This window comes from Macrotis lagotis, chromosome 1 (assembly GCF_037893015.1).
Source record: "Macrotis lagotis isolate mMagLag1 chromosome 1, bilby.v1.9.chrom.fasta, whole genome shotgun sequence".
Lineage (NCBI taxonomy): Eukaryota > Metazoa > Chordata > Mammalia > Peramelemorphia > Peramelidae > Macrotis > Macrotis lagotis.
In genome coordinates, this window is record NC_133658.1 from 304,022,967 (window position 1) to 304,047,089 (window position 24,123).

Consider the following 24,123-nt stretch of genomic DNA (forward strand, 5'->3'; position numbering starts at 1 on the left):
GTGCAAAAGCTTTTTAATTTAATGTAATCGAAATCATCTAATTGGTTTTTGGTGATGTTCTCCAACTCTTCCTTAGTCATAAACTGTTCCCCTTTCCATAGATCTGACAGGTAAACTAGTCCTTGATCTTCCAATTTTGCTTATAGTATTGTTTTTATGTCTAAGTCCTGTAACCATTTGGATCTTATATTGGTAAAGGGTGTGAGGTGTTGGTCTAATCTAAGTTTCTTCCATACTAACTTCCAATTATCCCAGCAGTTTTTATGAAAGAGGGAGTTTTTATCCCAATGGCTGGACTCTTTGGGTTTATCAAACAGCAGACTACTATAATCATCTCCTGCTTTTACACCTAGTCTATTCCACTGGTCCACCACTCTATTTCTTAGCCAATACCAAACAGTTTTGATGACTGATGCTTTATAATATAATTTTAGATCAGGTAGGGCTAAGCCACCTTCTTTTTCATTTTTTTCATTAAGCTCCTGGCAATTCTTGACTTTTTATTTCTCCATATGAATTTACTTACAATTTTTTCTAACTCATTAAAGTAATTTTTTAGAATTTTGATTGGTAGGGCACTAAACAGATAGTTTAGTTTTGGTAGAATTGTCATTTTTATTATATTAGCTCTACCTATCCATGAGTAGTTGATATTTGCCCAGTTATTTAAATCTGATTTGATTTGTGTGAGAAGTGTTTTGTAATTGTTTTCAAAAAGATTCTGATTCTGTCGTGGCAAATAGACTCCCAAGTATTTTATATTGTCTGAGGTTACTTTGAATGGGATTTCTCTTTCTAGCTCTTCCTGCTGTATCTTGCTAGACATATATAGAAAAGTTGAGGATTTATGAGGGTTTATTTTATAACCTGCAACTTTGCTAAAATTGCTAATTGTTTCCAGTAGTTTTTTGTATGATTTCTTGGGATTCTCTAGGCAGACCATCATGTCATCTGCAAAGAGTGAGAATTTTGTCTCTTCCTTCCCAATTCTAATTCCTTCAATTTCTTTTTCTTCTCTAATTGCTGAAACTAACATTTCTAATACAATATTGAATAGTAGTGGTGATAATGGGCACCCTTGTTTCACCCCTGATCCTGTTGGGAATGCCTCTAGCCTCTTCCCATTGAATATAATGCTTGTTGATGGTTTCAGGTAGATACTGCTAATTATTTTAAGGAACAGTCCATTTATTCCTACACTCTCTAGTATTTTTAATAGGAATGGATGCTGTAATTTGTCAAAAGCTTTTTCAGCATCTATTGATATGATCATACGATTTCTGATAGGTTTGTTGTTGATATAATTGAGTATACTAACAGGTTTCCTAATATTGAACCAACCCTGCAGTCCTGGAATAAATCCTACTTGATCATAATGTATTATCCTAGTGATAACTTGTTGTAATCATTTTGCTAAGATTTTATTTAGGATTTTTGCATCTATATTCATCAGGGAAATAGGTCTATTATTTTCTTTCTCTGTTTTTAACTCTTCCTGGTTCAGGTAACAGCACCATATTAGTATCATAGAAAGAGTTAGGCAGAGTTCCATCTTTCCCTATTTTTCCAAAGAGTTTATATAGAATTGGAACCAATTGTTCCTTAAATGTTTGGTAGAATTCACTTGTGACTCCATTAAGCCCTGGAGACTTTTTTTTAGGGAATTCAATAATGGCTTGTTGAATTTCTTTTTCTGAGATAGGGTTGTTTAGGTATTTAATTTCTTCTTCATTTAACCTGGGCAACTTATATTTTTGTAAATATTCATCCATTTCACTTAGATTATCAAATTTATTGGCATAGAGTTGGGCAAAATAATTTTGAATTATTACTTTAATTTTCTCCTCACTGGTGTTGAGTTCACCTTTTTTATTTATGATACTAGCAATTTGGTTTTCTTCTTTCTTTTTTTTAATCAAATTGACCAGAGGTTTATCAATTTTATTGGTTTTTTTCATAATACCAACTTTTGGTTTTATTTATTAATTCAATAGTTGTTTTGCTTTCGATTTTATTAATTTGTCCTTTAATTTTTAGAATTTATAATTTAGCATTTAATTGGAGATTTTTGATTTGTTCTTCCTCTAATTTTTTAGTTTCATGTTTAGTTCATTGATTTCTTCTTTCTCCAATTTATTCATGTAAGCATTTAGAGCTATAATATATCCCCTGAGAGTCTCTTTGAATGAATCTCATAGGTTTTGGTATGTTGTTTCATTATTATCATTATCTAGGATAAAAATGGTTAATTCTTTCTATAATTTGTTTTTTGGTCTACTCATTTTTGAAAATGAGGTTATTCAGTTTCCAATTTGTTCTGGGCCCATATCTCCTTGGACCAGTATTGCATATAACTTTTATTGCATTGTGATCATGTCAGAGCAATTTCAAATGATTATTGTTCAATTGATGATGGGCTCCTGGTTGTGCTTTCTTTTATGAAGAGACTGATGACTCTGATGATTAGGGTGGGTTCCCAAGTATCTTATTTTGAATGCCAAATCTCACTTGTTAGATAAGTCAGTCAGTCAGCCTCGCAGACCTTAAGATGGTATGGTACGGGGAGAAGAGCAGTGGTTTTGGACTGGAGGTCTTGGTTTGAATCCTAGTTCTGCTATTTAAATATCTCCTTGGAATTCAGTATACTCCTCTGAAAAAAGAGTGGAGATAGAATAGATGGCCCCTAAGTTACCTCCTAGCTCTAAATCTATGATCCTATAACTAGGAAGAGTTGAAAGGCTAGCCAGACTCCAACAGTGACTGAATTAGCATGAACCATGTCTATCCTAGTTCTGTGGAAGCAGTTTATACATCTATTTATCATTATGGTAGGAAAAACATCTCTGAAACTTGGTTCTAGTCTTAACTGTACTATTTATAGCCACTGACTTTGTAGGATCTAATCTATAAAATAGGGATAATAATCACTGCCTACTTTGTCAGGGTGTGAGATCTGGCATGCATGCATGCATGGAAAACTTTTGGGAAATTGTGTGGCATTATTCAAATGTAAAAATTATTGTTAGCCCTTTGAACTCAAACTTTTTTTGATCCTTTGGGATCCAGTTAGAGACTGAAAATTGATTTCAAGAAATTGTTATTCCAATAGGAGATATGTATAAATTAGAAATTTCCAAGTTGGCCTATAAGGATGATTGTGTGACTCTGTTATGACATCTTTAGCATTATATATAAAGAAATCATTGAGATCTAGAGTCTGCAGAAAAACACACCCATTTCAAAGTCATTACAACATGAAATAACAATGCCAAAACAGTTTCAATTTAAGTCTATGATATTCTCATCATGCCATTATCATGCCATGATTAGGCAAGATTACAGGGACAAATCAATTTTAATTGAAGTCTTTGGAGATGCTATTTATAATGCTTTTGTGAATTTGCAAATATTACTGAGTGGGAAGCCTGTTGAAGCTTAGTCATTGGCCCATTATGTTGGCAAATCAATTCCAGGTCCATTGAAACCAGAAATTAACTACCAAATTCATCAATCAGAGGAAACAAGCTTTGTTCTAAGTGATGGAATAGTGTCATTCTTTCTTTTTTTTCTTTTCTTCCTTTTCTGTTTCCTTCTTTCCTTCTTTCTTTGTATCCTTTCTTTCCTTCCTTCTTTGTGTCCTTTCCTTCTTTCTTTGTGCTTGTACTCTTTCTCCTTCTTTTAATTCGTATTTGTATTTCCATTGTCTAGTATAGGACTTAATACATGTTTAATAAATGTTTATTAGATGTAATTTGGACCGAGAGTTGTCTGGTAGAATTTAACAACTCCTTTTAGAATAATTCATTTCTAGATAATTTTTCTTACTTGGGGATTTCTTGAGTTCCAAATCAGAACCTTCATTGAAACCCTGATACTAGAGGAGGTAAACATTTTTATTCTTCCTAATCTCATGAAGTTCTGTCCAACAATTGTCAGAGACCTTAGAGCCATTTTGGATTTATGTAGCCATAGAAAGCATCTATTCACTTTACTCTAACATATGATTTAATCAGTCATAGTAATTAAAGTTTAAAAATATTAGTCAAACTATTTATTTGGAACAAGTGGTTCAATACAGGTGCAAGTTACTTCTCAAATCTAAATCTCCACCACAATTTATTTCATCCTACAAAGCACAAAGCATGCTTTTTTTTTTAACCTCTAATGTGTTACAACTCACATTTCTAAACACTTTGGGACTTAAAAAGACCTTTTCCTCCCAAACAATTCTGTGAGGTAAGTATAATATTATCTACCTCATTTTACAAATGAGAAAATTGAGGGTCAGAGATATCAAGTGATTTGTCCAGAGTGGCAGAGCTAGAACTGAGCAAGAACCTGAATTTAATTCTTGACTTCAAATCTTTTCACTGCATCACACTCTTACTAAATTTTCTTTTTAATTGTCAAAAATATAACCAGCATACCCTTTTTAGCATAGTTCTCTCTGTTCGCTGAACCTGCTGTTATTCTCTTCTTACCTTTTAGTCTTCAAGGGGTCCTTTTTAGTTGAAAAGAGGTACAGACCTTTTGGACAGGCCTCTCTTTCCTCCCTCGCTCTCTTCCTCCCTCACCTAAAATTTCTTTTGTCTTTCCCTGGTTTCCTCTTTGTAGCAGACACCCTGCTTCATTTACTCTGATCTGGTCTATCTATGTTCAATTATATTCTCTGGTTCCCCAGACACTGCAATTCTGGACTGTGGGTGCAGTTTATTGATGCATTTTCATATGTACATTTTCCCAAGCCAAGATTTGCATGCATAAAATTGGCTTGGGTGCATTCTTTTTTGGAGGGTATATTAAGCCATGGGGTATGCTGGTAGCTGCTTCCTGCATGCAAATGCCAATTTTGGAGGGGCAGGATTTGGGAGTGTGAAATTAGCAGACAGCCTGAGGTTGGTTGAAAATCTGGCTCATGATGTCAAGACAGAATGTCAGTGCACATTACCCAGCTATGGGGAAGACAGTGAAAATTAATTATTGTGGGAAGAAAGACGATCACTGGAAACTTTAGAGATTCTCAATTTAAGATTTTTTTTGCTTCATCTTTAATTTAACTATTTGGGGCCCATCCTGATAAATAATGAGTGTGATACATTTGAGAAAAATGGAACCGGAGTCAGGACACTTAGCTTCCATTCCTCTGCTCTTCTATTAGCCATATAACATAGGAGAAGTCATTTCCTTTCTTCAAGAGTCATTGGATTCTTTAGAGTTTACCTAAATAGTAACTAAATAGTAACATGTTCTTAGAGCATTTTTAGTCTACAGTGCTCACTTTTCAAAACTATATAAAGATTAGAATTATCATCCTTATTTTGTAGAAGAACTTGAAACTCTGTATAACTTGGAGAAATTAAGTAATACAAATTTTCTTCTATAGTTAATGTTTTTTCTGCTATACTATTCAATTTTCTGAGAGTCATCCTTTTGTTGAAAGTTCTATAAAGAAAATTAGTGTGGCATGGTAAATTCAAGACCTTCCTCATAGTTAGGAAGATCCCAGTTCAAGTATCCAGTCTCTGACATATAGCCTGGGGAGCAGTTACTTTTGTTCTGGAGAATTGACAATCCAAGACTCAGAATTTCCTCACAGAGAAATAAAATGAGGAGTCTGGACCCAAAATGGAGAAGTGGGAGGAGAAGAAGGGGAAGGGGGGGAAGGAGAATGGAAAGGAGAAGGAAAAGGAGGAGGAGGAGGAAGAGGAAGATGAAGAGAAGAAGTAAGAGGAATAGGAGAAGGATGAGGAGAAGGAGAATAAGAATAAGAATGAGGTAGAGAAGAAGATGATGATGAAGAAGAAGAAAAATGAGAAGTAGTAAGAGGAGGAGAGGTGAAAAGGAATAAGAATAAGTGTAAGAAGATGAAGAAGAAGTAAGAGGAAGAGGAGGGAGGAGGAGGAGGAGAAGAAAAGAAGAAGAAAAAGAAGAAGAAGAAGAAGAAGAAGAAGAGAAGAAGAAGAAGATGATGATGATTTTAAGTTCTATTCTCAGCTTAACCACAAATCTGTTCTATGGCTTCATTACTTATCTCTCCATGTCTCTGTTTCTTCATCCAAACTGTTAGTTATCTCCCTGGATGATAATGCAGAATAACCAATGAAAAGGATAGAACAAGGAGCATCATCCAAATTGGCAACAAAACTAGAATGTTGCTCCTAGAGCTTTGTTCCCAACTCCTTTCTTTCATGTACTTGGCATGTCCTACCCTTTCCTTCTTTTGGATGCTCTTCCCTTCCCCCTAAATAAGGAAACCAAAATGATGCAGTGCACCATCTCACTGACAAATTGTTATCTAACTGAAAGGGAACTGGCCCTGTTATGATAGCCCAGGCAGTTGCCGTACCACTAGCAGGAGACAGATGCATTCACCTAAGGGAGCACAGTTCCCCTTCCCCCATTCCTCCTTTTTCCCTTCCCCCAAGCCTAGCTAACAAAGAAGCAATAGATAAAAAAGGGCACGGATAGTCTGGGTCCTATTGTGTGCCTGGGTGCAGGACTGCTCCTTCCTCCCCTGGACAGATGCCAGAGTAAAGGTTATAAGAAGCCTCGGAATGCTTAAAGAACAAAATTGCCAGTGTGCTGGAAATTAAAGGAACTCCATGAACATAAATAACACACAGAATATTGATTGAAATAAATGATGTACTTTACTTTGGAAATGTTATTTGAATAACCAATATTGTACTATGTCAGGCTATGGTTTCAAATATATTTGATTATACATTTTAATGTTTTCCCCAAACATTCTTTTAAATCAGTATAAATTACTGTATGGAGCAGGCATTCCTTGATCTTTAGCTGCCATGACAACAGGATACAGAGAAATACATTTCCATAACAATCGCTAGCAATGTTTAGTATCACTGCTACTTTGTGTCAGAGAACTGCTGGCTTGGGGAGGAAAACAGCCTCATTTTTTTGAACCTGAAAGAGGCTTTTGTTGTAATAATTGAAGAAAAATGTGCATAAAAATGATCATTTAGGGAAAAGGGGAGGGAAGGAGAATGAACTAGAACCATTAAAGGAGAATAAGCCTTAAAAACCCCCTACCAAAATCAAACCCAAACCAGGCAGCCTATGGTGTAGGGATACCTACCAACAGGAAGGTGGTTAACAATGTTGAAAAAGTTAGGGGATGAACTAGATTGGTTGATGAGACCAGACAATTCATTATAAAAAAGACCCTCAAAAAACCGAACCTAAGTCATTGAAATGTGTATGTTTTCCTTCTGATCTACTGAAATTTCAGGGAGTGCTGGTTTGGAAGAGGGAAGAGAGGGGGAGGGGAAGGAAAAAAGGGAAAACATGGGAGGTGGGAGAGAGAGAGAGAGAGAGAGAGAGAGAGAGAGAGAGAGAGAGAGAGAGAGAGAGAGAGAGAGAGAGAGATAAACCTTTTGAGAATAATGCATTTTAAATACAATGCTTTTTATTCCAGGCAAATATTCACTCTATAAGACAGCAGGAATGGTGCTCATACTGACTCCTTTGAAATGGTTAGTTATCAGTGACAGAAGGCCCAGACTGCCAATGTTTCATAGCTTGATTGGAATTTCCAAGACAGGCAGGTTCACTTTTTTTTTCAGGGGGTAAGGGATAGGGAATTTGGGTGTAGGTTGGGGGAAAGCAAAGAGTGGAACAGATTTTGATCAACAAAATGCTTTGAAAGTTGATTTTACCTGATACTGATTAAGTACTGGAAATGGGGGTGGGGAGGAGGAAAATATACTGAAAAAAAATCCAATTTCTTTTCACAGACATGGGGTCACATGAAAGGACATATAGCCTTGGAGTTCAATGAGGGCAACATGACATAACTCTTGGTGTGCAAGAGGGAATGGAAGATCCAAGCCATTTTCTGGATAATTTAATCAACAGAGACAGCTGTTCTGTTTAATTTTGCTCTCAACCTCCTTCCTTTCCCTCCTGCTTCCCCCCTCCCCCTTTTTTTCAAAGCTATATCAGGTTTCTTTTGATAGTGTTGTGGCATTCATTAGATACTTTTTTTTCCTTTTTTGGTTCCTGATGAGATTTCATTGCTGTAGGGAAGTTGCTGAGTGAAAACTCCTCTACTGATTTTAGATAGGTATCTCATCTGTAATTTGTAGTCTTAGAGGGTTGTCTGGGGCACTGGGGAAAAGAGAAGTGACTTATTCATGTTCACATAGTGTTTGTCAGAGATAGGGACTTGAACCCACATTTTTCTGATGTAGAAACTAGACTTCTACTTATTGCTCTAAGGCTATGCTTAGAATCAGTTTCATATTTCCCTCCCCTTTCAGTAGACTTCCAAAAAAAAAAACAGGGACTGAACCTGTGATTTCTTTGATATAGGGAAATCTTCCATGAGGAAATACAGTAGACACCATTTTGTATTGTTGGGGAAGCTAGGTGACTCGGTGAATAGAATACTGGGCATGGGGGCAGGAAGAATCATCATTGTTCAAATCTGACCCTAGATAATCCATAATTGGATTGCTTATTGTTGCAGGGAAAGGGGAGGGGAGGGATAGAATTTGGAAGTCCAAATTTTAAGAAATGTTAATGATTTTAACATGTAATTGGGGAAAAATAAAATATTGTATAAAACAAATTGCCTCTAATATGTAAATATAAGGTAATTCTTTTTCAATTTTACATTAAAAAAATCTGGCCTCAGATACTTAGTAGTATGACTCTTGGCAAATTACTTAGCTCTATTTGCCTTAGTTTCCTAATCTTCAAAATGAACAGGAGAAGGAAATGGAAAATTGCTTGAGTCTCTTTGCCAAGAAAACCCCAAATGGGATCATGAAGAGTCAGACATGACTGAAAAATGACTGTACACAACAATTTTGTAATATTATTTAACCATTTAATGCATATTAATGTTAAATACCTATAGGAGGTTAATTTCTTCAGGGCAAAGACTGTATTTGAAACTTCTCTGGTATCCCCCATAATAATTAGCATTCAATTTCATTTTGTATGTATTAATTATATGTTTATCAATCAATCAACTACCATTTATTAAGAGTTTACTATGTGCCAAGAAATTTACTATGTTCTGGAGGATAGAAAGGAAAAAATAAAATAGTACCTGTTCCCAAGGAGCTTACCTTCTGCTGGAAGGGAATGCAACATGGAGACAAGTATGTATGCATATACATTCATATTTATGTGTGTAAATATGTAGAAATGAGACTTTAAGTAAGATAAGACTGCTCAGAGGAGGAATTAAGAAAAGAGGGCATTTCAGCTGTGATACATATGTGACTTTGGGAAGAAGAAGAGGGAATACCAAGTTTGGAAAAGACCTGGTAGATAACACACTGGTCTAGACTGCTTCATGCATGAAAGGGTGTTATATGAAATAATAAATGTTTTCAAATTGAATTAAAATAATGCCAGAAACAAAAATTTGAGTCACATTATAGAAAGTATTAATTTTTAGCTTGAAATGTTTATAGTTTATCCTAGAAGAAATAAAGATTATATTTGCCAGACCCAGAAAAGCAAGGTGGGAACAAATAACTAAAAAAAGTGTTAGGTAGTAGAGAATAATAAGTTCCAGTAGGTTTCATGGAAAAGGTGGGCTATGCTGGTTGGGCTTTGAAGGATGAGCCACGTTGAATGTTAAACCACTAGGTGGTGCTGATAGACACTTACTGAGGAGTCTGGGGCTTATTTGTACAACTCCCACTGGGAGACTGTACTGAGTAAGTGTGATGTTCTCTATAGTTACCAGAGATTCTATCTATTACATAAAGATTCTGTTCTGCTTCTCACTATGAAGAACCATACTTGCTGTCTAAATATGTGTGATCTGATTGATTAATTGATTATGGAAGTGTCTATTAGAAATTAGCTCTGAGCCCCCACTCAGTGACTAACACTGCTTTTTTTTTTGACTGCTGTATTTCAGTGAGTGTTAGTCATGTGATATTGGTCCTCCAAAGAAGATTTACATTCTAGTATAGTGCATACAGCATTTTTACTCAACATATACTAGATAATTTAATAAAAACATTTCATAACATAGCACATAACAAACACCCATGGAGTGGCTTTCCTAAAAGCTAAAAGTTCTCACAGACATAGAATGCCATCTGAATCTTTCCAAGAGAAAGTAAAAGAAAATGTAACAACTGGTTCCCAAAGGTGGTTCAAGCCACTTTCTATAAGCTTGGTCATCAGGTTCTGACAAAGAAACTCTCAAGATGGTTTCTCATCTAACTCTTGGCATGGAAGTATAGAATTATAGACTCAGTGTGAATTGGAATTTAGGGATTTTGAAACTTTACTCATCTCAGCTGTTTGGTCACTGGGGGACCTCTGTCCTCATCTGGCCACAACAAGTTCATCAAGGATCAAGACAACCAATATTTGGCAGCACTTTTTTCTCTGCATACTCCAGTTTGATTCTTACAGTTTTAGGAAAGAACATCTATATATAAAGGGGAAGGAAAAAAGAGGGAGAATATGAGTAAAAGCAAGGAGGTAGATGTGAGGACATGACTCAAAAGAGGTGAAGGTACATTTTCAATAGTCTTATGTTTTCCTCTGGAGTCAGATAAACATTATTCCCAGAGCTGATAACTTTTAAATAGATCAAATTCCTATCATTTATAACTAGAAAGGACTTTATAGATCATATAATTTTACCCTTTAATTTTACAGATGAGGCCATTGGGGCCCAGAGAGGGAAGTGACTCATTCAAGATAATGATGTTAGTAAATAGAAAAGTTGAGATTTGAACTTAGATCTTTTGATTTGAAATCCAAGGCTTTTCGCACTCTACCCACAGAGATTTTAACAGCAAAACTTCTAAAAAATTAGTATTTCCCTTTGTTATTTTGTACATCTCATAGCATTTAGAAACAGAAAAATGGACAGATTTAGGTATTAAGGAAGGGACTGATTTGCCATAAGAAATTTTAAAAAGATTCAAATTTTGAAGAGAAAAATGTAAAGGGATTGATTTTAAATTCCTTATATTTTAGTTTCTATTTCATTTGTACACAAGAAAGAGTTGACTACTTTGCAATTAGTTAAATTACTAATTAATATTTTCTTTTTTTTTTTTTTGGCAAGGCAAATGGGGTTAAGTGGCTTGCCCAAGGCCACACAACTAGGTAATTATTGCCTGCAGCCAGATTTGAACTCAGGTACTGCTGACTCCAGGGCCGGTGCTCTATCCACTGTGCCACCTAGTCACCCCACTAATTAAAATTTTCCAAACTATATATACTCCAAAAGTTAGTCATGTTCACCCAAGTTGAGCAGTACCTACATGGATGGAGGATAGAATGGAATTCTGGGATTGATCCAATTAGAATAATTATGGTATAGACTAATTTTTCACTGGGCTAAAATTAGTCAAATTTGGGGATGGGAAATTGTACCTCCCTTATTTTTTTGCTTTAAATGTGTGAATAGATTCTCTTATCCATTAGGTCTTCCTAGAATACCTTAAATGGGGGCTAAGTTCAGAGGTCGACAAACAGAGAATAGAGCTGTCAGGAAGCATTTAGACAATGGGTGTCAGACCCTTAGCAGGGTGGAAGGGCAAGACTCAATGAGATGAAATTCCTTTCATTCTCACATATATATATATATATATATATATATATATATACTGTTTTTGCCATTATAGGTCCACCTTCTTGAACAAAACTACTGGTATCTTGAGGGACACAGTGTCACATAGGAGAAGGTGAGGAGAATCAGAGGATGTGGATTTAAATCCTTTTTCTGTCACTTGCTGGTTATGTGACCATAGGTGAGTCACAACTCTCTGAGATTAGTATTCATCATATATGAAATGAAACTGAAGATATTTGTACCACCCACCTCACAAGGATTGCAGTGAGGAAAGTGCTTCAAGAACTATACAGATGTGAGCAATCCCTATATTTAAATGACAGGGTATTCCTTTCAAGCAGAATATTTTTTTTCCTGGATTGTGCCTTCAATTGGTTCTTTTCTTTCCCTTGCAGAGTATCTATCCCAGTGGAAAAATGGGTAATCAGTATCATTATAGAAAAGAAAATGTTGTGCAGTGAAAATAGTCTGTACTCGAGTCAGAGGATGTAAGTTTAAATTTTGCCTCTGATGCTGACCTTGGTCAAGTCTTCCTGGGATTTCCTGGAACTCTGTCTTCTCTTCTGCAAAATGAGGGAGTTGGGATTAAAAGGCTTCCCAAGGTTCCTTTTAACTCTAGATCTATGATCTTAAATAAATCTATGGTCTATCTCTTAAGCAGGAAATAAGATGATGATGATACTTATTATTTTAGTAAGAAACTTCTCAATTTCAATCTTCCTTCAATACCTTATGGTAATGGGGCAATAATCCTGGCTTCTTAGAGAATATGCCTATGGAACATGAGTGCAGTAAGGGCTTTCTAGCACAACGTAAGGTAAAGTGTCTTAACTACCAGTGAATAAACTGGTTTCTTCACTGCTACTCAGGAAACTCATTGGTCTAGGTGAGGAGAGTATTGTAATCTTCACTGGTAGAAGATCTACATGAATGAATTCATGGATAATTTTTGAAGGATTAAACTAAAAAACAGGATGCATAATTTATTTTTAATATTTTAATTTTCCTCAAATACATATAAACAAAAATGTCTTTCATTTGTTTTTTAAAAAGTTTTGAGTTCCAAATTCTCTTTCTCACTCCTTCCCTTTCCCCCTTCTTGAAAAGGCAGGCAATTGAAATAGATTGTGCATGTGCAGTCATGCAGAAATATTTTCACATTAGCAATGTCTCAAAAAGAAAACACAGACCAAAAAAACCTAAAAAGACCACCAATCCAAGAATAATAAAATTAAAAAAGCTTTAATCTGCATTTAGACTCTATCAATTCTTTTTCTGGACATTGATATCATTTTTAAAAACCATAAGTTTTCAGATTTGTCTTGGATCATTGTATTGCTTATCAATTTATTTTTTATTAATTCTACTTCATTTCAAGGGAGGATTCTATGTGGGGAGTCATGATAGTTTTAGAGTTTGAGGAAATGACAGGGATTATATAAGAAATGATGTCATTTTTTTATCAATCAACTAATATCCATCTTTTAGAAAGGATATTTATGAAGTAGTAAATATTACAGTATTCCCTCCAAACTGGAGGGGTACTCTCCCTTTCCATATGAGTCCCTGGGGAAATTTCCATATGAGTCCCTGACAAGGAACCATGTGAGAGGCAATGGAAATGTATTGTAAATGTCAGCATCATGTTTGATCAGATCATGTTGTCATAGTGTAAACACATCTCTTAGTTACTAAAAGACCTTTTCTTCCTTTGTGGAGCCCACATGAAGTTCCTGGGTGAAACTGTTTCCTGGGCTCTGAAGGTTGGTAACCTTGTGGATCTTGAAGCTTCTTTTCTACTGGTTTCTCAGCTCCCAATGTAAATGCTTCCATATGAGTGGAAAATTCTCTTCATCTTATCTTTTGACATACACAACTTCCCATCAATGGGAATAGGAAGAGAGAAATTTGATCGTTATCATTCAAGGATAGTTCCTTCTCAAGACTCTTTCACTGCTTTATTCAACCATTATTGGACAAGGGTGCTATTTTATTCGTAGACCTAAGAGGCATGATTGATTCTTTTTAGCCAGTCATAAGATATTTCCTGTGTGTTGTTATTCACTTTCATCCAACGAATAAAGTACTTCACGACTCTCCAATTGATTAAGGTTTGAATCTTCTGTGATTATACTATTTGGGGTGAGGGTGGAACCCCTCATCCTTACATTATGATGCTATGGACTCTTCTGCTTAAAGAGGTGTTGTTTCAATATTTCTGTTTCCTCTGATAATTCAGCTTAATTCAATCTAATAATACTATATATATGCATATATATACATATATATGCAGCACCTGCTATGTATGCAGGGCTTTGAGTTTCTCTTAGGTCACATGCTCCCAGAAGAATGTCATTGTTGCTACATAATACACATACTGCTTCACATCCAGCTCTTTTTGAAGAGGAAAGTGTATATTATCAATGTAGTAAGGGGCTGAACCATTTGAACTCAGGTACTGTGACTCAGTCTAAGTTTAGAGCTCTTTACACTATACCACTTCCTTTTCTAATCTTATCCATCTATCTCTTCTAGTCACCCATATATTTGGCTTGTTTTTTGTGCCTAAGGAGTAGGGGATTTAGTGTGTGTTATAGCCTTCAGGGTGTTTTTTTTTTCTTTTTAAAAAGAGAACTCCAGGGAGAAGTCTTTAATCAAAAGGGGGCGAATTGCTAATGATTAGGTCTGACATTGGGGAGGGGGAAAATATTTTGAGGTCAGAGACTCTCTTAGAACCATTTAAATCATAACACATAGGCAGCTACTGTACTGCAACTGTATAAGGTTGATTCTATTTCTGATGAAGAGAAGAGTTAAAACTTTCCATTTAGGCAAGAGCGCCCACATTAGAGAAGTTTACCTACATCTTGCTTTTTCCAGTAGGACAACCGAAATATCTTCTAGCTATTTGTTCCAGTAGTTCAATATATATTCTTGGTTATATCAAATATTTGATATTTTAGGAAATCAGCCTTGTTAAATTAAAGTGGATAAGATGGCATTTTAAGGTCACCTTGGTATGATCAAACATGATGCTGACATTTACAATACATTTCCATTGCCTCTCACATGTTTCCTTGTCAGTTAAATCCAGACTCTTCAAATTTAAACGAGTTTCAAATGAAATAATGCAATTATAAATATTGTATCTAAACTGCCAACTGCCCATTGATTTCAGGGAAAGTTACAAAATCTTCTCAGGCTCCTCATTCTCCTTTTTATCTAATGTTTGAGTTAGTTCTAAGCAGAGTTGAGCCATCTTATCTGAATATCTGAAAAATGAAAGTGTTATTTCTTGAGAGAACTCTGGGGATAATTGGGTAAGAAAATCACTTAACTTCTTTAGAATATCACTTCTAAGAACTGCTAGTTCTAGAACATTATTATTATTATTATTATTATTATTATTATTGGCTCTATCTGTGAGGATGGAGGGCTTTAATAAACATTATCTGAGTTCTTAAAAGAGTCTCATTTTTATCAGGGAAGGAGAGTTCTGGGTCATGAAGGATGCTTTTTTTAAAATGTGGAGCTAAAATTATGTTGTTCTCAGTTTTGTTTTTAACTTCCTTTTAAGTATATGTGAACTTTATCATTCTTAAAACTCAATTTCTCCTTAGCTTTATATCTTGTATAAATCTTATTCAGGTATTTCCTAAAATCTTCCATGAAAACCAATTGAGCAGCCTATCAACAAGCTTTTAAGCATCTGTTATGGACCAGATCCTGTGCTAGATGGAGGGGGGTGGGATATAAAGATAAAAGTGAAGCAATCCTGCCCTCAAGGATTACAGAGAGACAATATATGCACAAAAAGCATATGTGAATCAATCTCTTTCTGTCTCTCCATCTATCATCTATCTATCTATCTATCTATCTATCTATCTATCTATCTATCTATCTATCTATCCACACACACACATACACACACACACACACACACACACACACACACACACAAATACAAAAAATCCAATCTGGTCCTCCTCCAACTGAAGGAGGAATTGACAGTGTACTGAAAAGTGGCTTAAAGCCTAGGAGACCTGTGCCAGTTCCAATTGTATAATAAAGGTAAAAATATTGAGCAAAGGAATGAGATACAGGGTGAGATCTCTTTGCACTCAAGCTGGTTTGTCATTCCCTATTTTTTTCCCTCAAACTCTCATTTTCATGGTGGAGTACCTCAACCCATCTGCCATGGTCACCATATCTTTTATTCTATATTCCTCTCCATTAGCTTGTCCTTGACACATACATTCCTAGGTGCTTTATAGTTGTTTTCTCTATATTCGTGTCAGAGTGTGTCCCAAGTTTAGGGAGAAAATACTGTATTGCAAGGTTGGTAACTAGGCTATGCCAGTAACGCTTTCACTTTGAATTGATGGTGACCTTTGCATAACATTGAGAAATTCACAGAATACCTTGAACCTGGGATAACTTTTTAGAAGGCCCTATATTAAAGAGATGCGATCTGTAAAGTTAGGCTTTTCTGAGTCATATTTTCCTTTGGTGGTCTGGTGGAGGTTATGAACCCTTTCTTAGAAAAATATTTGTTGTCTTCATTCATAACTGAAGGAAATTCTAAATTTCATTAGAGGTTAGTCAGACCGACAAGCAATCAATAAATATTTTAAAGTGCCTACTATGTTACAAAAAGGAACAGAAGATAACTCTTGCCCTTAAGATGTTCAAAATTTAATGGGCTGGTGAAAATAAAGAGTTAATTTTTTCCCATTCAAGTTTATGGGTCCTCTGAAATCTAAGCATAACTTTTAGGGATCCATGAACCCCAGGTTAAGAACTACTGTCCAAGATACTGCATGCATAGTGGAAAAAGCACAGAGTTTGGAGTAAATACACAGAAGGTCAATCAACTAACTAATTGGGGTGTCCTTGGATTAGTGACTTTCTCCCTGAGACTCAGTTTCCTTCTCTGAATCTCTAGACAAGAGCAGTCATAACTTTTCAATTTTGAGTATGGGTGAAATTGGTGATTGACATCTTTCCAGGAGCCTGAGTCTGGTTAATGATTTTCAATGGTCTCTGGTCTTCCAGAAAAGCCAATAAGAAGAGACCTCCATGTTTTTTTGAGGGGAGACAGGAACAGTAGTAAAAATTATCTGCTAAAACTCTCCATGACTCATTGTGACCTTGGTTTCATGTTGGCCATGTCATTGAATTGTAGGTTCTGACCATTTCTACCAAACTGAAGAAACTTCCAGTATGGCCTGGTAATTCCTATTATCCAAGGACTAGCTTAACAAAAGTATTGGGGGCAATGTTACTAGAGGTGCAGTTAGCAGGTAATGATTTTATTTTTTTCAGGGTGGGGTGTGTGTGTATGTGTGTGCATATATGCATGTATTATATGTGTATGATTATAGCAATTTAAAAAACTTCCTGATGAAGCATCAGGGGTTGAAATTTTGCATTAGTTAAGGGAGAGCCCCAATTGATGAAATGATAAGTTTAGAGTTAGAAGGGATTTCAGAGTTCATCTAATCTAACCATCTCTTTTAGGGACTGAAGAAACTGAGACCCAGGGAGCATAAAGTCCTTGACTGAGTGACTGGGAGTAAGTAGCAGAGCAAGAATTCAATGTCTCCACACAATTTCTATGGTACCATGCTGCCTCTCTGTAGGATTCCTGAAGTAATACTGTAATCTGCTATAGATATGCATCACTTCAAAGTTTACAGATTACATTCATAGCCACTCTCTCACTTCATCATCACAACAGGTCCAAAAGATGAGTTATATGTTTATTCCCATTTGACAGTTGAGGAAGCTGAGGTTCAGAAGTGGTTATATCCAAAGTCAAATAGCTAGTGGAGCAGTATTTCAGAACTAGAACCCAGCTCTTCTGTCCCTTAGTCTAAGTGTTCTTGCTTAGATGCCTTTTCTGGGTAAAGATCAGGTTGGGTTTCAGATGAAAACAAAGAAATAAACAGGTTTCATTCATGAAGTGCTTTGTTCTTAGATTAGTTCTAGACTTGGGTAGAAATTAATTGAAGTGGTTTTCTTTAACTTTCAATAATGGGTTTCTATTTCCCTCACCACTTTAGCCTTTTTGGGGGGTTAGGTGAAAGAACAAAGGGGAGAAGAAAAAATAGGAAAAGGAGGAGGGAAGGAAGAAAAGAGTTGGATGAAGGGGAAAGTAAAAATGAAGGGCTCCACGCTGATTATAGGATCATAAACTAGCACTGAAAGGGAACCTGGATGCTATTTAGACCAACTTGCTCATCTTAGAGATAAGTAAACTGTGGTACAGAGATACTAAATGACTTGCCAAGGTCACACAGATAGTAAATAGCAGAGTCAGGATTTGAACTCAGATCCTATGGCTCTAAGATCAATCCTTTTTCTGATGCATTGGACTCTAAAGTTGGAATTAATCCACCCCAAGAGGTAAAAGAATGTTATTTTCCCTCATTGTCCCCCTTTCTTACTCTCTCCCATCCCCTAGTGTTGGCTGAGCACCCCCACCACTTTTTTTTTTGAAAATTCAACATCAGCATAAGATTTTTCTGTAGATTAAATAAATATCTGTAGGATTTTTCTGTCTCCCAAATTAATTCAACTTCCAGTCTCTCCAGTCTCATCGTCTAGAGTTTAATGTGACCTCTGGTGCCCACAAATGGAAGAGGTGGGCCATAGCACCAGCAGGAGCCAATGTCAAAAGTTTTTGTTCCCCATTTTAGTGCTCTTCTTCACAAAACAATATTCATGCATTCTGTCAAGCAGTTATGGGGTAGAGACAGCTGGCTGTTATTCAGCTTGGTGTATCAAATAGATATTTTTGAAAATATATGAGCTTTGAAGATTTTTATTCTTCAGACAACTTTGGCTCTGAAAACTCCGTATATCTTAAAAGCAGTTTCATAACGTCAGTAGTTTCCTGTGATTGATAGTCACAGCACACTGAGCTCACTGAGACATTAAAAATGTGGCATAGGCAAAAAATAAAAAATAAAAAAACCCCAACCCTTTACAATATTGGATTCTGTAGCAGTAAGTAATCTCCTCCTGGCTCTCTTTCCTCATAGTAAGAGTTTTTTTCCCCTCTTCTTCTTTTCCCTTCCTCAGAAAGGTCTGTGTTTTATTGCGTTCTAGTTCTGGACATACTAATAAAAAAAGCATAATTTTTTTTTATGCTTGCCAGCATCCTGTTTCTCAATATAGACAGCATTATTGGATAAGTGCTGTAATTCTGTTTCTATTTGGAATGATAGAAACCAAAATGATTAAAAAATGAAAAATAACCAATGAGCAGGGATCCCCTGTGAGGCCTTGAGTTTCATGCTCCTGCCAGTATATTGGCCCCCCCAGAGGAAAGTCCCAGGAGGATGGGACATAGGAACAGGCTTTGGGGGTTGAAGCAGTGGAGTCATTGGGTTAAAGGACTGTTTTACCCCACCATCTCTCTGAGAAAAGTGGTTTGATATAATGGTCAGTTTGGAGCAGAGGAAAATTGTGATACTTTGGGTCAACATAAAATGGCTTCCATATGAGTAGGGGCCATTCTTTTTCATAAGCAGAGCATCTAACATTCTTTATTTTGGCATCTATCAATCTGGTCCAGTAATCCAGGGTCTATCCTGACACTAACTCCCCAAATCCCCAATCTCACATGAGGAAGTCCCTGCATATTATAACCTTCCCTACAAGCCTTTGGGCAGAGTCCAACTCAAGGCTATGAGGTCTTGATGCATTAGTCCTTGCTGTCCAGGGAGAGTAATAATAATATGCAATATGGCTTTGCATTTGTATAATGCCTAAGTGTTCACATCAATTACTTCCTTGATACTCACAAACAATTTCCATGAGGTAGATGGGACGGAAATGTTATTCCCAAAAGAATGAGGGAACTGCTATTCAGAGATTATTACTTGCTTAACATCACAAAGTAAGTCACTGGTGGAGCTGACAACATAGGAGTCTTGACTCCTAGACTGGTGCTCTTTCTACCATATCATGTTTGAGCTAGTGGTCTGAATCAGTGAGATGGGAATATATGACCTCATCCTTTCTAGTCTAGTTTTCTCTCTCTCTCCTTACTTGTAAAACTGTCTGCTCTTTGTTCTTCCTTCTCTACTGTACATCCAAGAAACATTTCTTGTGGTGACACAAACAGAAGTATTTTATTTTTTTGTTTTAAATTTTAACATTAAATTATCGATCAATATCCTTAACTCCCTCCATTCCATTGAAGCAAAGAAAAATAGCAAAGCAGTCAAGTCCGATAGAGTATAGATTCCATCCCTGTAGCTCTCACCTAAGGAGGTTAAGTGACTTGCCCAAGGTCAGTCAGTCAGTCAGTCAAAAAATATTTATTAAGCACTTTCTAATTGCCAGGTACTACATAACTGATCTCTGGGAATACAATCAAAGTAAGAGGCAGCCTAATTAGGGGTGGAGGGTGGGAGACAATATGTAAATAAATGTGTAAATGTGAGTTATATATAGGATATGTTGTAAATGATCAACAAAGGGAAAACACTAGAATTAAGGAGAATCAAGATAGGTTTTCTGTAGAAGAGGGAATTTGAAGCAAGCTAGGGAAGCCCAGAGAAGAGGAGGGAGAGCATGCCATGTGTGGAGACAATCAAACATAGGTAGTCAAGTTTCAGAGGTGGCTTGGGAACTAGGTGTCCTACCTCTAGAGCATCTGTTCTTCCCCCACCCCTCACCTCCCACACTCCCACTGTACCACATAGGTTTTATCCTACATTTCTCAGAGCCAAGACTGGTAATTGATCTGAGTTCAGCTACTTTTTTGGTGTTTTTTAAAAATTTTTTTCAAGGCAATGAGTCTAAGAAACTTGCCCAAGTCACACAGCTAGATAATTATTAAATGCCTGAGGCTGGATTTGAACTCAGGTCTTCCTGACTCTAGGGCTGGTACTCTATTTCCTGAACCACCTGGATGTCCCTACCTTTTAGTGTTTTCATTCACATTATTGAATTCATTATATATTGTTCTTTTGGATCTGCTTTTCTTTGCCTTGTATCACTTCATTTTTCTCTAAATTCCTTTGCTTCTTAGACCATAATGATGCTCCATTATATCCATATATTAAAATCTACCATTTCCTATTTGATACGCACCCACTTTCTTTCCAGTTTATTGTAACCACAAAGAATGCCACTGAATATTTTGGCTCATAAAGAGGTTATTTCAAGCAGAAATATTTTAGCTATTTTAACCTAAGACTCAAGGTTTTTGTTTCCTACCAATACCCTAGAGCAGACCAAATAAGAACCATGAAAATATTTGGTCTGGAACTGTCAAGGCAACTGCAGGTAGGATTTAAAGTTCACTAAATCTAGGAGCTTTTTAGGGGTTAATTAATTATATGTTTGACCAAATATATTAGGCTAATTTTTAAGTTTTGGCTCTGGGTAGAAAAAACAATTTTTCTCACTCCTGCCCTAGAGCAAGGATTAACAGATTTGGGGGTGGGGGCTATGAAACTACTGAGGGAAACCATCTCTATTTTCACTTTTTGTTTCCTTTGCAATCTTATGCATTTTGAGAATTTAGAAATTAGATGGACTTGTGCCTTTGTCTAATGGGGTCATTATGATATTTTTCTATTTCCCTTTTTTATACTTTATTTTCTTTCTTTTCTCCTTTTACCTTTCCTTTTCTTTGTTCTTTCCCTCATCCTCTTCCTACTTTTGTTTCTCATCTTCCCTCTTTCATTCTCCTTTTCCTCCTACTTCTTTTTCAGGTTTTGACAGGGCTGGGGAACAGACAGTGAATATGATGCAGAATTAGTCAATTAAGGCAAGAGTAAAAATATTAGTTTAGAAAAATATAATCTCAATTATTCAGCTAAATGAAGATGACAGGGGTAGTGGATGGGGGAGGGGTTAGGAACCTGTGGGCCTTTAAGAGCATTCAGGTCTATCTCTTGACCATCTAAGACAGCAAATGCCCTCTTTCCTTGGATGACTTCAACATCCCTCGGGATTAGAAACATGTAATCTTATCAGCCAGGTTTGGTTCTCATCTGTAGGAGAGCTGGGCTTTTCAATTTAACCACTGACTGAAAGAAAAGGAGAAGAGGAGGGAAAAATTCAACACAAAGAAATCCAGTGTCTCTACTGTTCCTTAAAATGATGAATGCTTTTTTAGGGCAAATCCATCATTGGTCACTTAAGGGAGGAAATGTCAAGAAAAGTTATGGTTTGTTAGCTTTTACTTCTTGACATTATACAAGAAAGTAATTGAAGTACAGTGAATGCCATGTTGTTTTACCTCATCTATTTATATAACAATCTGACAAGATGAATATATGTGTTACAGTGGATTTGGGAAAAAAATGACACCAGAGGTATGATTCCTTCTAGTGACTTATCAGGCCTGATCAAATATGCTTTCCTTCAAATGGAGATAGGACCAAGCAAGTGAGTTGGGTATCTCTATGTGTATGATGTCAGAATGGCAGTCTCTGAACTTATCCTACCTTTAGGATCCCTTTGGTTTTCTAATTCTTAGTTTATGAAGTAAAACTACTCAGCAATCCCTCATTCATTCAGTTTCCACCAATTCACAAGTAATAATAATGGAGATGCAGACTAGAGTGATGCTGATCTTTATGCTTTAACAATAATAGCTGACAAATTTACTGCACCTTTTTCTGTGAAGCATTTACACACTTTTCCTCATTTGGGCTTCATAACAACCTCATATTAGGAGCCATAATAGGTATTGTTATTCTCATTTTATAGATGAGGAAACTGAGGCTCAGGGAAGTTAAATGAGTTACTCTGGGTCACACAGGTAGGATGCATCAAGAGGGAGAACTCTGAATTCAGATCTTTCCTTCACCTAGTCCAATGTCCCTTCAATTATGGTAGATTGCCTCTCTGGTGAGTGGGTTTACTTTGCTTTACATAAAAGCCATAGTGATGAAAGTCACATTTTTATAATCAGATAATAGATTAAAAGTATTATAGAAGCTTGCTATTTGAGGGAACACCATAGTGATTATTTTTGGAGATAAGCTTTGTGCCTCTGTGTGTGTGTGTGTGTGTTTTAAATATTTAAATATTACTGATATCAATTTTGCTTAAATTGGGACTTATTAGCATAACTAAACCAATTAATTGGTTGTAATTTCTAAGTCCATTAATGAATTTTCTGAGCAGTCTATGTCTAAAATCTTTTCCTAAAACCTCATCTTGGAGTTTATAGGATCCCAGGTTCCCACAGGTTACACAAGCAGATCACAAACTCTGGCAGATTCTACCAACCTAAAAAAAGGTTTGAAATACATGCCTTGGTGATGAGCATTTACCTCTCATTTATATAGCACTTACTATGTGCTAAGTACTTTTACAAATAGAATCCCAGGGGCAGCTAGGTGGCGCAGTGGATAGAGCACTGCCCCTGGAGTCAGGAGTACCTGAGTTCAAATGTGGCCACAGACACTTAATAATTACCTAGCTGTGTGGCCTTGGGCAAGCCACTTAACCCCATTGCCTTGCAAAGACTAAAAAAAAAACCCAAAAGCCAAATAGAATCTCATCTGATTCTCACAATAATCCTGGAGGTATGTACACTAATTAACCCCATTTTATAGTTGAGGAAATTGGGCTAAATAGAAATCAAGTGATTTGCTTATAGTCATACAGCCAAGAAGCATTAGAGGCCACATCTGAACACAGAGCTTCCTTTTTTTTTTAAATGCCATTGGGGGTTAAGTGACTTGCCAAGATAACATAGGTAGTAGGTATTGGAAGCAAAATTTGAACTCAGGTCCTCCTGACTCTGGAGTCAGTGCTCTATACATTGCACCACCTAGATGACCTATGCCTTTCATCCAAGGAGTAGAGTAATTGTATCTGAACAAGCTCACCCCAATATGATACCTTTCTTTTGGCTATGGCAACTTTGGAAGGACAAATACTGGAGCTTAAGTTTAAACTTAGCCATATAATGAGAAGACCCTGATGAAGATTGAAGGAAAAGGGGATAACAGAGGATGAGATGGATAGTGTCATGGAAGCAATGAACATGAGTTAGACAGACTTTGGGAAATAGTAGAGGATAGAAAGGCCCGATTCTATGATTCATGGAGTCATGAAGAGTTTAACATGATTGAATAACATCTTTTGAAGATTGTCCTCTAAATTGTATCAGGGTTGTCATAAGATCATAGGATCATAGATTCTAGAATTGGAGGGGACCTTAGAGACTATCTAGTCCAATCCTCCCATTTTTCAAATGAGGAAACAGAACCTACGAGAAGTGACTTGCTCATGGTCCCACAGTAATTGTAACCCTAAGTTCTTTGATCCTAAATCCATGGGTCTTGTCACTACAACAAACTATCTTTTTGAAGAAAATCCTTCTTGTCTCTAATATAGATTGTAGGGGGGAAGGAACAATTAAGGATATAAGCTTTTTTCAGTCTCCAAAATTACTTTATTAGCAATTTTTTTCTTTTTAAAGATTTTTAAAATTTATTTTGAGTTTTACCATTTTCCCCTAATCTTACTTCCCTCCCCCCACCCCCACAGAAGGCAGT